The following is a 13,558-nucleotide window of genomic DNA, read 5'->3' as shown; positions in this document are numbered from 1 at the left end:
GGGTGTTAAACCAAGCAATCCTCAAGGTCCACCAAGCTCTACCACCCCTAGGAAACTAAGACAGGGATCTTTATATCTTCCTTCAAAATGGTCTTTGTAATCCTTAAAATAAAGTGCAAAATGATTTCTCTCAGTGAATCAAGCAACTCCTAGTGCATCTGACTTCATCTTTACAATACATTTGCTAATGTAAACAGGAAAGCAGCCAACTACTACTGAAGTGTGTATTGTATTTATTAACAATACTATAAAATTCTGATGAAAACCCCTATTGTAATTCAGACTTGTGGGGTGTTTTTGTTGGTGTCCAGAAACTGGTCCAGCTGTTTCTCCAGCTGCCTGGTAATTCGACAGGAACAAAATCAGTGAATCCGTTCAAATTCTAAATTTTGAAAAGGACAATGCATTTCCTTTTGTCTTCATAAGACACCTACATTTAAATTACAATGCAAAAGCAACCAGACACTGTGTGAACACATTTGCATAATTGGTGTCAGGGGTCTAAAGCAGAAGCAAAAGGGGGCCAGAAATTAATGGAACTGATAGAGCTGATTATTCTATCCACCTTAGCATCTTTTCAAACCCTTTATAATGGAGACATTAAATTGCTATGCAAATCTCCTTTAAATCTAGCTATATTATTAAGGGCTTAATTAGGTTAAAGAAGGAAAAATGCAACCATAAGGTTTTGCATGTTTGGATCTTTGCCTTTTTGTTTCGAACATGTATGATAAAACATGTGCCCATTGCTGCAAAGATTTCATGCCGTTCAGCGCTTCTTTCTGACCCATTTGCTCACAAAGCCTGCCACATGTGTTATACTAAACAGCCAGTTCATCGACCAGAAGGCTAACGTGGATAATTTAAAGCAAAATTTTAAGAAGCTGAACATCTGCAGTAAATGTGGCCTATGTCCTTCATAGATTTTAGCTGTTCGTTGTGGAGAACACTCGTAATCAGGGATAATTGCTCGAAAGGAACAGAGACCCACTGAAATTAGCTCAAGTACAAGGGGTAATGATTAAAAGGATACAGGAGTATCTTGTAGAACCAAAGATGGTGGGACAACTAGGTCTGGACATGGAACTTCACATGTCAAGGGACTTGACCTGGAACTTGAAAGTCATGGACTAAAGGTAGTCTTTTCATCTCTTCTAAGCTAAGTAATATCTTTTTTTTCTCTTGAAGATTGGCTTTCTCTACTGCACTCCATTGGTAGAAAACAGCAGTCTAGCCCCAGCTCTTTGTCACTTACTAGCTCCACTGCCCAAGATAAACTAGATAGAGATAATATCCCAATTCCAAATATCCAGGAGAGAGAATATAATTAGCCCAACCTCACTCAGGACAAGATTCTACTGCTTGCCCAGTGAGCTACGGTTTTGGGAGCAGCATCATATGACACTCAGTTGCTCTCCTCCCTTTAGTGAGTGGGGACCATAGGCATTTTGAAAAGGATTCATTATAATGTAATGTTGCCCCTCTTGTGGAATTAGGTGAATCGTCTAATTCATGAGTTAGCATTTAAACTTTCTTAGATTCACATTTTATCCCTCTCTGCATCTATCTACCCTGTCTCTATAGATAATCTTAAACATTTGATTTTCTCATTTCTGCATGTGCCTAAATCATCAACAGGGTTGACAAGCTAGTTGTGAGCATTTATCAACTTGCATAACTGATGCTGACTCTCTCCTTCTCATGAAGAATTACCTAGAAATTTTGCTTTCCAGCTTCAAGAAATTTCACAAGCAATGCCTGCAAATATCTCCGCCCTTGCCCTTAAACTAAGCGCTCTGTGGCCAAAAATAACAAGAAAGACAATCTACACCTTTTAGTCAGAACCTCCAAAAAAGTGAGACCAGTGTAAATGCCATCTTTTGTGAAGATATAGAAAAGGAAAATATAAAGTGATACCCTTTTTAATCAACACATTATAATTTTGATTTCCTAGCTGGAAATGGAGTCACTTCATTAAAATATAGACATATCACTGTCAATTCCAAGTGACATTTCAGGAAAGAATAAGTGGTGGTACATCTAATGACTGAATTCGGCCATGCTAATCCTTTGCCACTGTCATTTAGCTACCAAGATCCCTTTCTGAGAAGAAGAAAGGGCTTCATCTTCTGAATTAAAAAAAAAAATTATGTAAGTTTTAATTTTCACAATGTATGTGAAAGTGTTCCCCTGGCATCTAGAGTTCCCATGGGTATAGAGGATAAAGAAGATTCCATGCTGAATAGCTTTTTAACTCAGTAGAGAATTTAAAATTTTAGGAGCTGAAGATAGAGATGATTTCTAAATTGCATCTATGCAGAAAATGCTGACTATGGGTACTAACCCAGGAATAACTAGAGCCATATTTTTTCCCTTCTTGTGTTTTCCAAATGAGTCATAAAAGACCCTCTGCATTCAAATCGTGTGTCATGAAATGGGAAACATAAGATACAGAAATTGGACATTGCTCTCTCTCCTTGATGAATCCAGCTTTTTGTTACCTGGTGTGAGGCCAGAATAGCCCTTCTAAAATAGAAGTGAGTTGTACTCCACGCCAGCCATTTCCAGCACACCGTGCTATTTCTCTGCTATTTATGTGGCACCTCTCCCGGGGGGAGCAATGCTGCTTTGTCTTGGAGAATGTCTGGTCCAGTGGTTCTTAACCCCATCTGCGAATTAAGATTACCTGGGAGCTTTTTCAGGATGGGGAACACGTATATACCTGTGGCGGATTCATGTTGATATATGGCAAAACCAATACAATATTGTAAAGTTAAAAAATAAAATAAAATAAAAAAAAATTAATTAATTAAAAAAATAAAAAATACCAAATTGTGGATTCTACCTGTTAAATTAGAATCTCTGAGAACCACACTGGGGTATCAGTATTTTTAAAAAGCTCTCCAGGAGCTTCAAATATGCTACCAGAGTTGAGAATCTCTGGATTAGACTCTTGAAAGATAGGCTGACCATTACTTTTTGCCAACAGACCAATGTTTCTCAAGCTTTATTTCATTATTGTATTCCCATGAGCATTTTTAGACCTTTTTTCCTAGTTCTCCACCCCATGTGTTAGTCGCTCAGTCATGTCTGACTCTTTGCAACCCCACAGACTGTAGCCCCCCAGGCTCCTCTGTCCATGGGGATTCTCCAGGCAAGAATACTGGAGTGGGTTGCCATGCCCTCCTCCAGGGAGTCTTCCCAACCCAGGGATTGAAATCAGGTCTCTCGCATTGTAGGCAGACTCCTTACCGTTCGAGCCACCAGAAAAGCCTCTAGGGAAGCCCAGTTCCCCACCCCTAGCCCCGTGAAAATTTAATACCACAGATATATTGTATATTTGTTATGTATTGTATGTATATCTCTGCTTTATACATAAGAGTAAGGCCCTTCTGCCCTCTAAGAATCGACTTTTGCCCCATTGGGGGCAATATTCTTTCCTTTGAGAAAGTATGTAGTGGACTGAACAAATCAGTCCAGTTGGAAGGGCCAGTTGTGCTGCAGTGACAAGCAACCCCAAAATTTCAGTGGCTTGAAACAATAAAAGTTCACATCTTGTTTGCACAACATGGGCAATAGAGGCCAGGAAAAGAGACTCTACATCACAAACCTTTACTCCAGCACCCCGGCTGCTGGAGCAACTATTATCTGGAATATTACTGGTAATCATGGCAGAGGAAAAACTGAACATGAAAAAAGCCTGCTTTGACTCTTAAAACTTATGCCAGAGGAGCCCCCAAAGCTTCTACTCACATATCAAAGGCCAGAGTAAGACATGGTGGCTTACTGGGTTCACGAGGATGGGTAAATGTGATCCTCCCACAAGCAGGGGAACCAGATATTGATGAGCAATCTACCAAGCAGGAAATCTTCTCAGACAATGAATCATACATGCTCTTATTGGTCACTAAGAGCATCTTTCTTGGTTGCTGTGCACTTGGCTCCAGAGCAAAGAAGGGCATGACAGGACACTGGCACTGCTATTCCCTTCTTGGTTTTTACACTAATCTTGAACTTGAATTCATGTGAAATTAAGAAAACACAGTGGTCTTTTTAAAAATATTTTTTCACAGTTCTACTAACTCTGTAGTAATGATCATGGCATTCTGCCTGCATTATTGGCAAGATTCCTTTCACGGGCCTCTCCTATAGTGTCTTGGAACACATTGAGTTTTCCTCAGTGACTTCTGCTTAGGTTTCATATTTCCAATTTGAGGTTTGGGAGGACTCATTACCTACATTATACACCCTGTGCAAAACTTATTGTAGCTTCAAACCCAGAAAATGCAGGTCAATGTCTCATTTCTTTTGTTTATCAGTCAAATTTCTGCCAGGACTAGGCAGAAATCAAGATTTCTAAGCCTCATGAAGGAAATGGTCAGAATTATAAGCCATGATGACTGGACACATTGCCAACTGCCCTAACATAGAATGAAGTTTGGATACCAAATACTAAAAAAAAAAAAAAAAGAATGTAACTTCATAGTTGAAATCAGGCACATCATTTGGAAATCACAAGGGGGCCCTAAATATTGTGAGTCTCATAACGTCAATTCAACTCTTCCCTGCCAAAGAATTTGCTTGCCAGTGCTGGAGATGCAGGAGACATGGGTTTGATCCCTGGGTCAGGAAGATCCCCTGGAGGACAGCATGGCAACCCACTCCAGTATTCTTGCTTGGAGAATCCCATGGACAGAGGAGCCTGATACGCTACAGTCCATGGGGTCATGAAGAATTGGAAGCGACTTAGTGACTGAACAACAACAACTGGGGGTCCTAAAAAGAAAAATGCTTGTAGAAAGTAAGGATTTTAACTCGAATTGACGTTATCACTCACAATATTTAATATGATGCCTGTCTTGTTTCTAGTTGCACTTAGGTACAACAACAGCCACTGGTTACCAAAAGACCTTTTGAACTATAAATTGATCTAAAAGCTTGGAAGGTTTTAAAGAGTTCTTTGGTTCGGAAAAGCAAAAACCGAGTTCTTGGTCCTTGCTCTATGTTCTGTGTTAGAGAATAAACCCTTTACTCCAAAGGATCCCAAACAGATCACTATAGTTCAAAGTTATTGGAGCTTTATCTGGCAAAGTCCATCATGTGTTTCTCACATATCTCTTTACTCTGGTTTGCCTGGGTTCTCTTTGGGGATAGAATTTCCCTTCCATAGCCCTTCTCACTCATATTCCATTCCTTGCCCCAGGTCCCATCCCTGCTTCAATAATCTCAGGCTTTGAAGACATTAAAAAGAGTTTTCTTCCTAAGATCTGATCATGTTATGACTTTCTTCAGTTGCATCCCCTCCTAGGTCATGGAGAAGCCTATTTCTGAACATCACAAAGAAGGGTCATTCTCTTCTTCAAAGATGTCACCAGTTATAAACTTTTCATTCTAGAAGATACATTTTATTACATAGAAAGTCTAAAAATTATTCTCCTTATGTCTCTAGAATTTAGTGACAACGACTAGAACACGTTTGTTTATCATCTGTTTCCGGCTGGGAATCTACAAGGTTTGAGAAACCCAAACATGATCCCCTCAACACATTTTACAAAGGCACTATCAAAAGACCCAGGCTTTTTTTAGCAGCCCACGTCCTCTTGGAGCCACAGGGACACCATAGAAGCCCTTAACCGCGTCCTACAGCCTCAGATCAGTCTGTTGCAAAAGGAAATTTTTGTGCAGGACAGAGTTGGATGCACATTTTCACAAAACTGGACCCAGCCCTTTATACCTCCACAGAGAGGGGTGACCCATAGGTTTCCAGAAAGCACCCTGCCTTGTGCTTCCATTGGTTGCTTCAGACCTTGATCTATGCCTACTGTTTGTCCATACAGTTACCGCTCTGTCTGGTGTAGTTCTTTGTTCACTTCAGGTTTTCATCCTGGATCAGGAATCTTTAACGGGGCATTTTAGTAAAAGGGCCTGATTCTTCTCTGGGAGGGCCTGAGTCTTCAAAGTCCACCCTGGATAATTAGGGAAGTGTAGCTGGTGGCTCAAACATTAAAGAATCTGCCTGCAATGCAGGAGACCTGGGTTCAATCCCAGGGTCAGTTAGATCCCCTGGAGAGGGAAATGGCAGCCCACTCTTGCCTGGAGAATTCCGTGGACAGAGGAGCCTGGCAGGCTACCCAGTCCAGGGGATCTTAAAGAGTCAGACACAACTGAGCGACTTTCACTTTTTTTTGCATCAGGCCTTGGGGAGACTGTCGAAGAGTAAGCAATACTGTCGCCTTGTGGAAGATAATGGTTATGCTCTTTGGGGAGAAAATTTTTTAAAAGCAACCTTTGAAAGTGAGATTTGAAGTGGTTTTGGAGATTTGCTTGTCATTTTATATCTTTGTGCATTGCTTGGATTTTTTGTCATTTACATAATGAATCATATTCTAAAGTAAGTTTAGTCCATTGCGTGAGTTAGTCGCTCAGTCATGTCTGTCTCTTGAGACCACCATGGACTGTAGCCTGCCATGCTCCTCTGTCAATGGGATTCTCCAGGCAAGAATACTGGAGTGGGTAGCCATTCCTGTTTGCCAGGGATCTTCCTGACCCAGGGATCCAACCCTCATCGTCTGCATTGCAGGCAGATTCTTTACCATCTGAGCCATTAGTCCATCAATAAGTGAAATATATTTCAAAAAGTAAAAAAAGTAGGGTATTTTAAAATATCCAATCATTTGTCATTTAAAGTTTGTCATGGCTCTATCTCTGTGTAACTTAAATAATTTGAGTCTGTTTCCTCATTAATAAAATGTGGGATTTGGCTTTGATAACACAATAATTATTACTATTATTATAAATAATTACTTATAATAATAAATAATTATTTGGGCTTCCCTCTATTGTCTTTCAATTAATTTTTTTCCTAGTCTTCTTTTTACCAGATATAGTAAACATAAGTTGATATGTTTGAAACTCACATAACAGAAAAATGGAAATTTTTTAGTATTGAAAGTTAAATCAAGAAAGTCATTTTAATCTGGTGGTTCTCAAACCTAATATGCTAGCTACATATTAGAATCCTTCTGGGAAGCTTTAAAAATGTTAATACCTGGGTCCCACTGTGGACCAATTATATTAGAATCTCTGAAAGTAGGGTCTTGGCGATAGACATCTTTTAAAAGCTTGATTCTAATGTGCAACTAAGACTGAGAACTACTGCTTTAAGTTTTTGTTTAGTCACTAAGTAACATCTGATGCTTTGGGACCCCATGGATTGTAGCCTTCCAGGCTCCTCTGTCCATGGAATTTCCAAGGCAAGAATACTGGAGTGGGTTGACATTTCCTTTTCCAGGGGTCTTCCTGACCCAAGGATTGGACCCATGTCAACTCACTTCTTCGGCATGGGCAGGAGATTCTTTACCACTGAGCCACCAGGAAAGCCCACCAGGCAAAATTGTTCCCTGACCTAAAAAACATCTCCTTTACAGAGTTTAAAATTCCACTACCAAGTCACAAGTTAGATTAATGATTATCCTGTTTTCAAAGTAAATATACCCAAAAAGACAAAATTAAGTAAATGCTTCCATTCAAATTAGCTTAGTAAGGGTACTTTCTTCCTAACACCTAGCTAAGGTCAGTCCCATGAAGAGGTTGAGAGTTTAAATAAGGTTAGAGGAAAAGAAAACTCAATATATCATGCAATACCTTGGGAGAGATTAGGTCTGAAAAGACTGCCACAGGAAGAAATGAGCAACCAGAAATCATCATGAGGATGCCATGAATATGGAAGAGAATGAACCAGGGAGCAGCTGAAGAATGAAAAGGAGCAGACGAGTGAATCAAAGACTAATTGCAACTACTTAAAAATTTGTCTAGGTCAAAGGGTACAAACTTACAGTTATAAGATTAATAAGTTCTGGGGGTCTAAGTGTAGAGCTTGGAGATTATATTTAATAATACCATATTATATACTTGTAAGTTGCTAAGAGAGAAGATATTATATGTTCTCACAAGAAAAAAAGAAATGTAATTACGTGATGTGATAATACTTTTGGCTAAAGCTACATTACTTTGCTGACAAAGGTCTGTCTGGTCAGAGCTATGATTTTTGTAGTCATGTATGGATGTGAGAGTTGGACTATAAAGAAAGCTGAGCTCCGAAGAATTGATGCTTTTGAACTGTGGTGTTGGCGAAGACTCTTGAGAGTCCCCTGGACTGCAAGGAGATCAAACCAGTCAGTCCTAAAGGAAATCAGTCCTGAATATTCATTGGAAGGACTGATGCTGAAGCTGAAACTCCAATACTTTGGCCTCCTGATGCGAAGAACTGACTCATTTGAAAAGACCCTGATGCTGGGAAAGATTGAAGGCAGGAGGAGAAGGGGACGACAGAGGATGAGATGGCTGGATGGCATCACTGACTCGATGGACATGAGTTTGAGACAGCTCTGGGAGTTGGTGATGGACAGGGAAGTCTGGTGTGCTGAAGTCCATGGGGTTGCAAAGAGTCAGACATGACTGAGCGACTGAACCAGACTGAACTGAACTGAAGGTAATAATCATTATGCAATATATACATACATCAGTCAACATACATACACCTTAAATTTACAATGCTATATGCCAATTATATTTCAGTAAAGCTAGAAAATTTTTATCTAAAAATTTCCCTTAATCCAATCTGTAATGTAATCATTTCTTTAATAATATAAAATCTTTCAGGTTGAGTAGAGGTGATTACCTATGCACAGCTAGTATTCAGAGCATCTTAGTATTAAAGAAATTTCTATATATTATTTCATTAGTCAAATATTTATGTACTTTTTTAATATAACATTTAAAAAATTTAATATGTACAATTTCATGAAGTATAAATTATTATCCCCACTTTACAGATGAGAACACTGGGTTTAAAAGAAATGGTATCAACCTTTTTGTTTTGTCACAGTGAAAAGAAGCTTGATCGAAAGGTAATTATACGGCTTCCCTGGTGGCTCAGTGGTAAAGAATTCACCTGCCAAAGCAGCAGGAGCAACTAAGTCCTCCCCTACCCCGTGCAACGTGACTGTTGAGCCTGTGCTCTAGAGGCTGGGAGGCGTAAGAGAATACCAAGCTCTAGTAGACCTACTCTCTAGTAGGGCCTGCTCACTGCAACTAGAGAAATGCCCGTGCATCATTGAAGACCCAGCACAGTCAAAAATAAACAAAATTATTTTTTGAAGTAATTATATTGTAATATTTGGTAACTGAAAGCATATAGATATAGATACAGCTATACCTACCAGCCGCCCTGGATAATTATGCCTTGGATAACTTGCTGTTGCCCTCTGCTCATCTTTTTAAAAAATATTCAAAACATTTTCTAATATATTGTAATTATGTCCATTTCAAGGTAAAAATGTGACAAAGAAGAAATTATCCTTGACTTTTCTTCTTGACCCACATCTATGCATACCCATTACATGCTTCCCTTTTTGATGATAAATGGTTATCTTGAAATTAAAAAAAATACTAAGATAGAAAATAATCAAATTTCACACCTGGAGTATGATTTTTTACCTTCTCAAAAGGTGAAAAGCATAGGCCGTTGTTTTTATGTAGTAAGCTAAGAGAGAGATTTTATTTGCATATTTTGAAACATTAGCAACCAAAGCAGGAGCCAGCTAATGAGAAAGTATGAGCTTCCTTCCTCAAAGCTGAAAGGAATGTCATCTCCACCAATGCATAACAACTGACCTTTGCAGGGGCGTTTCCCATAAAATGTAGCTGGCGGTCATTTTAGCTACAGCAGTTTCTTCCTGATAAGGAATCTCCAGGAATCACCTAAATAAGTAAAGTTTGCTCATCAGACTCTGGGACTCACAGACCCGAGGAGGTCAGTGGGAGAAGAATGCCTGACTGTTTGAAACACCTTCCTGACATTGTCTGGTGATTTACACGTGATGTGTCAATTAAAGGACTTCAGTTCAAGAAGCGTTTATGTAACTAACTATACTGGAAACAAGCACTTGCACTCAACATTGTGGGACATACGACGATCTAATGATCGAAATCACCATTGTCTCTTGTCTGGATTATTACCAAAAAACAAACAAATAAAACCAATCCCAACCTCTCCTCTCCCCCTCAAAAAACCCCTAAACAACTGACATTCCCACATCTACTCATGGCTCCAATCTGTTCTTCAGATTGCAGTCACGTGCACGTTTAACAACCTAATTCTGACCTCCTCATTCCCCTGATTAAAAACTCCAGGATCCTTTTCCCCACAAGATAAAATAATAAATTATTAGGACTGCATTGAGCTAGCCCCTGCCTACTTCTATAAGCCTCACATCAAGTCACACTTCCTCATTCATTAAACCCTCATAACCCTTTTTCCAGTACTTAGAACATATCATTATTTCTGGAGTTTTGTATTTCTTAGATACTGTTCCCACGCACTTTTTCAATTTCCTTCCCACGTTCACCTAGCTATTTCCTACTCTCTGTTAGAATTTGCTATAAACATTATTTCTTCCAGGAAGCATTCCCTAATTCCCCAGACCGAATTTCGTCCCCATATCATATGCTCTTGTTAAAATCGGCATTTCTGGGACTTCCCTGGTGGTCTGTCTGCCAATGCTGGGGACATGGGTTCAACCCCTAGTCTGGGAAGATCCCACATACCATGCAGCAACAAAGGCCATATACCCTACAGCCCGTGCTCCATGACAAGAGGAGCAACTGCAGCAAGAAGCCTGCGCAGCACAACGGAGAGTGCCCCACCTCGCTCATCAACTAGAGAAAGTCTGCGCGCAGAAACAAAGATCCAGGGCAGCCAAAAATTTTTTATTTTTTATTTATTTTTTTTTTGTGAGAAAAGGATAGTTTATTGTATTATGTGCCTGTATTTCTTTCCTCTCTGTGCTTGCTTGCTTTCTGATGCTCTAAGATGTCTTTTCTTTTTTTTTAAATTTTTTTTTAAATTTTATTTTATTTTTAAACTTTACATAATTGTATTAGTTTTGCCAAATATCAAAATGAATCCACCACAGGTATACATGTGTTCCCCATCCTGAACCCTCCTCCCTCCTCCCTCCCCATACCATCCCTCTGGGTCGTCCAAGTGCACCAGCCCCAAGCATCCAGTATAGTGCATCAAACCTGGACTGGCAACTCGTTTCATACATGATATTTTACATGTTTCAATGCCATTCTCCCAAATCTTCCCACCCTCTCCCTCTCCCACAGAGTCCATAAGACTGTACTATACATCAGTGTCTCTTTTGCTGTCTCGTACACAGGGTTACTGTTACCATCTTTCTAAATTCCATATATATGCGTTAGTATACTGTATTGGTGTTTTTCTTTCTGGCTTACTTCACTCTGTATAATAGGCTCCAGTTTCATCCACCTCATTAGAACTGATTCAAATGTATTCTTTTTAATGGCTGAGTAATACTCCATTGTGTATATGTACCACCACTTTCTTATCCATTCATCTGCTGATGGACATCTAGGTTGCTTCCATGTCCTGGCTATTATAAACAGTGCTGCGATGAACATTGGGGTACACGTGTCTCTTTCCCTTCTGGTTACCTCAGTGTGTATGCCCAGCAGTGGGACTGCTGGATCATAAGGCAGTTCTATTTCCAGTTTTTTAAGGAATCTCCACACTGTTCTCCATAGTGGCTGTACTAGTTTGCATTCCCACCAACAGCGTAAGAGGGTTCCCTTTTCTCCACACCCTCTCCAGCATTTTATTACTTGTAGACTTTTGGATAGCAGCCATTCTGACTGGTGTGAAATGGTACCTCATAGTGGTTTTGATTTGCATTTCTCTGATAATGAGTGATGTTGAGCAGCTTTTCATGTGTTTGTTAGCCATCTGTATGTCTTCTTTGGAGAAATGTCTATTTAGTTCTTTGGCCCATTTTTTGATTGGGTCATTTATTTTTCTGGAGTTGAGCTGTAGGAGTTGCTTATATATTCTCGAGATTAGTTGTTTGTCAGTTGCTTCATTTGCTATTATCTTCTCCCATTCTGAAGGCTGTCTTTTCACCTTGCTAATAGTTTCCTTTGATGTGCAGAAGCTTTTAAGGTTAATTAGGTCCCATTTGTTTATTTTTGCTTTTATTTCCAATATTCTGGGAGGTGGGTCATAGAGGATCCTGCTGTGATGTATGTCGAAGAGTGTTTTGCCTATGTTCTCCTTTAGGAGTTTTATAGTTTCTGGTCTTACATTGAGATCTTTAATCCATTTTGAGTTTATTTTTGTGTACGGTGTTAGAAAGTGTTCTAGTTTCATTCTTTTACAAGTGGTTGACCAGATTTCCCAGCACCACTTGTTAAAGAGATTGTCTTTAATCCATTGTATATTCTTGCCTCCTTTGTCAAAGATAAGGTGTCCATATGTGCGTGGATTTATCTCTGGGCTTTCTATTTTGTTCCATTGATCTATATTTCTGTCTTTGTGCCAGTACAAAAATATGGAACGCGTCACGAATTTGCGTGTCATCCTTGCGCAGGGGCCATGCTAATCTTCTCTGTATCGTTCCAATTTTAGTATATGTGCTGCCGAAGTGAGCACCAAAAATTTTTTAAATAAATAAAAATTTAATAAATATTTTTTTTAATCTGCATTTCTCCATCATTATACTCAGCATACTTATAATTATCGGTTAATATCTGACTTTTCTGATTGACTAGAAATTTCATGAGTGCATTTAAGACAGAGGTTACCCCCATTCATTATTGAATGAATAAAATTAATTAAAAATTGGTTCACTGCTCTCAGAAGCCCACAGTGTAGTTGAGCCAACACACACACACATACACATCACTCTTAGTTTTAGTACAAGATGAGCTAAGTGTAGGCAGGATGCAATGAATATTGTAGACAATATGCAATGAAAGTGGTAGAAAAATAAGGAAGGGAGACATTAGTTCTTAGTAAGAAGATAGAAAATAGCAGTACTTGATGGGAGGAACGCCATCAGAGGGATGGTGGCAAAGGACTCCACAAGGAAGGAGGAACCAAGGTATGGAGAGAAGAGACTACAGGTAGATTTGGGCAAAGGCAAGTACTCCACTGTGACTGAGGAATGGCATTTTTGGAAGGGTGTGGTGCAAGATAAAGCTGGAAAGTTAGGCTAACTTTATCAAACTGAATATCAGACTGAGCTATTTGTACGTGACTCTACAGGCAGGAGTATCAGTCTGGCTTTGAAGAGGATATTCTCCGTCGTGTAGAATTAAATCTCTTAGGGATTGTCTAGAGATCTAGTTCCAGTAGATAGCAGTCTCTCCACACTCTCCATATGTCTGTAAACATTTCAAACACACAAACAATAAAGAAACCTCCGTCCTACTGCACATAAGCATTTCCAGGGAAATACAGGTCATCCTGTGGATACTACAGATGAGAATTCCAGGAGAAGGAGGGATCTAGTCAGCTAAATTTATGCTGAGAGGTGCAGGTTGCAATGTTTGAGTGGTTTTCTCAGGTTCTTATTTTTTCAGCTTATCGATAGATAATTGACAAAGTTGTAACATATTTTAAGTGTACATTGTAATGGTTTAATACATATATGTGTACACGTTGTGAAAGCATTCCCCCCAAAGAATAAATTGACAT

General features: G+C 39.3%; 1 non-coding gene across 1 annotated transcript; it reads right to left on the bottom strand.

The window, feature by feature from the left end:
• Window positions 1–12,404: 12,404 nt before the first annotated feature.
• Window positions 12,405–12,511, bottom strand: LOC112581050. Its single transcript, XR_003105491.2, has one exon. It is a non-coding gene; the product is annotated as a U6 spliceosomal RNA (small nuclear RNA).
• Window positions 12,512–13,558: the final 1,047 nt, after the last annotated feature.

The sequence above is a fragment of the Bubalus bubalis genome, chromosome 20 (genome assembly GCF_019923935.1).
Source record: "Bubalus bubalis isolate 160015118507 breed Murrah chromosome 20, NDDB_SH_1, whole genome shotgun sequence".
Lineage (NCBI taxonomy): Eukaryota > Metazoa > Chordata > Mammalia > Artiodactyla > Bovidae > Bubalus > Bubalus bubalis.
Note: the sequence above shows the minus strand (reverse complement) of the source record. Positions and strands in the feature narration are given on the sequence as shown.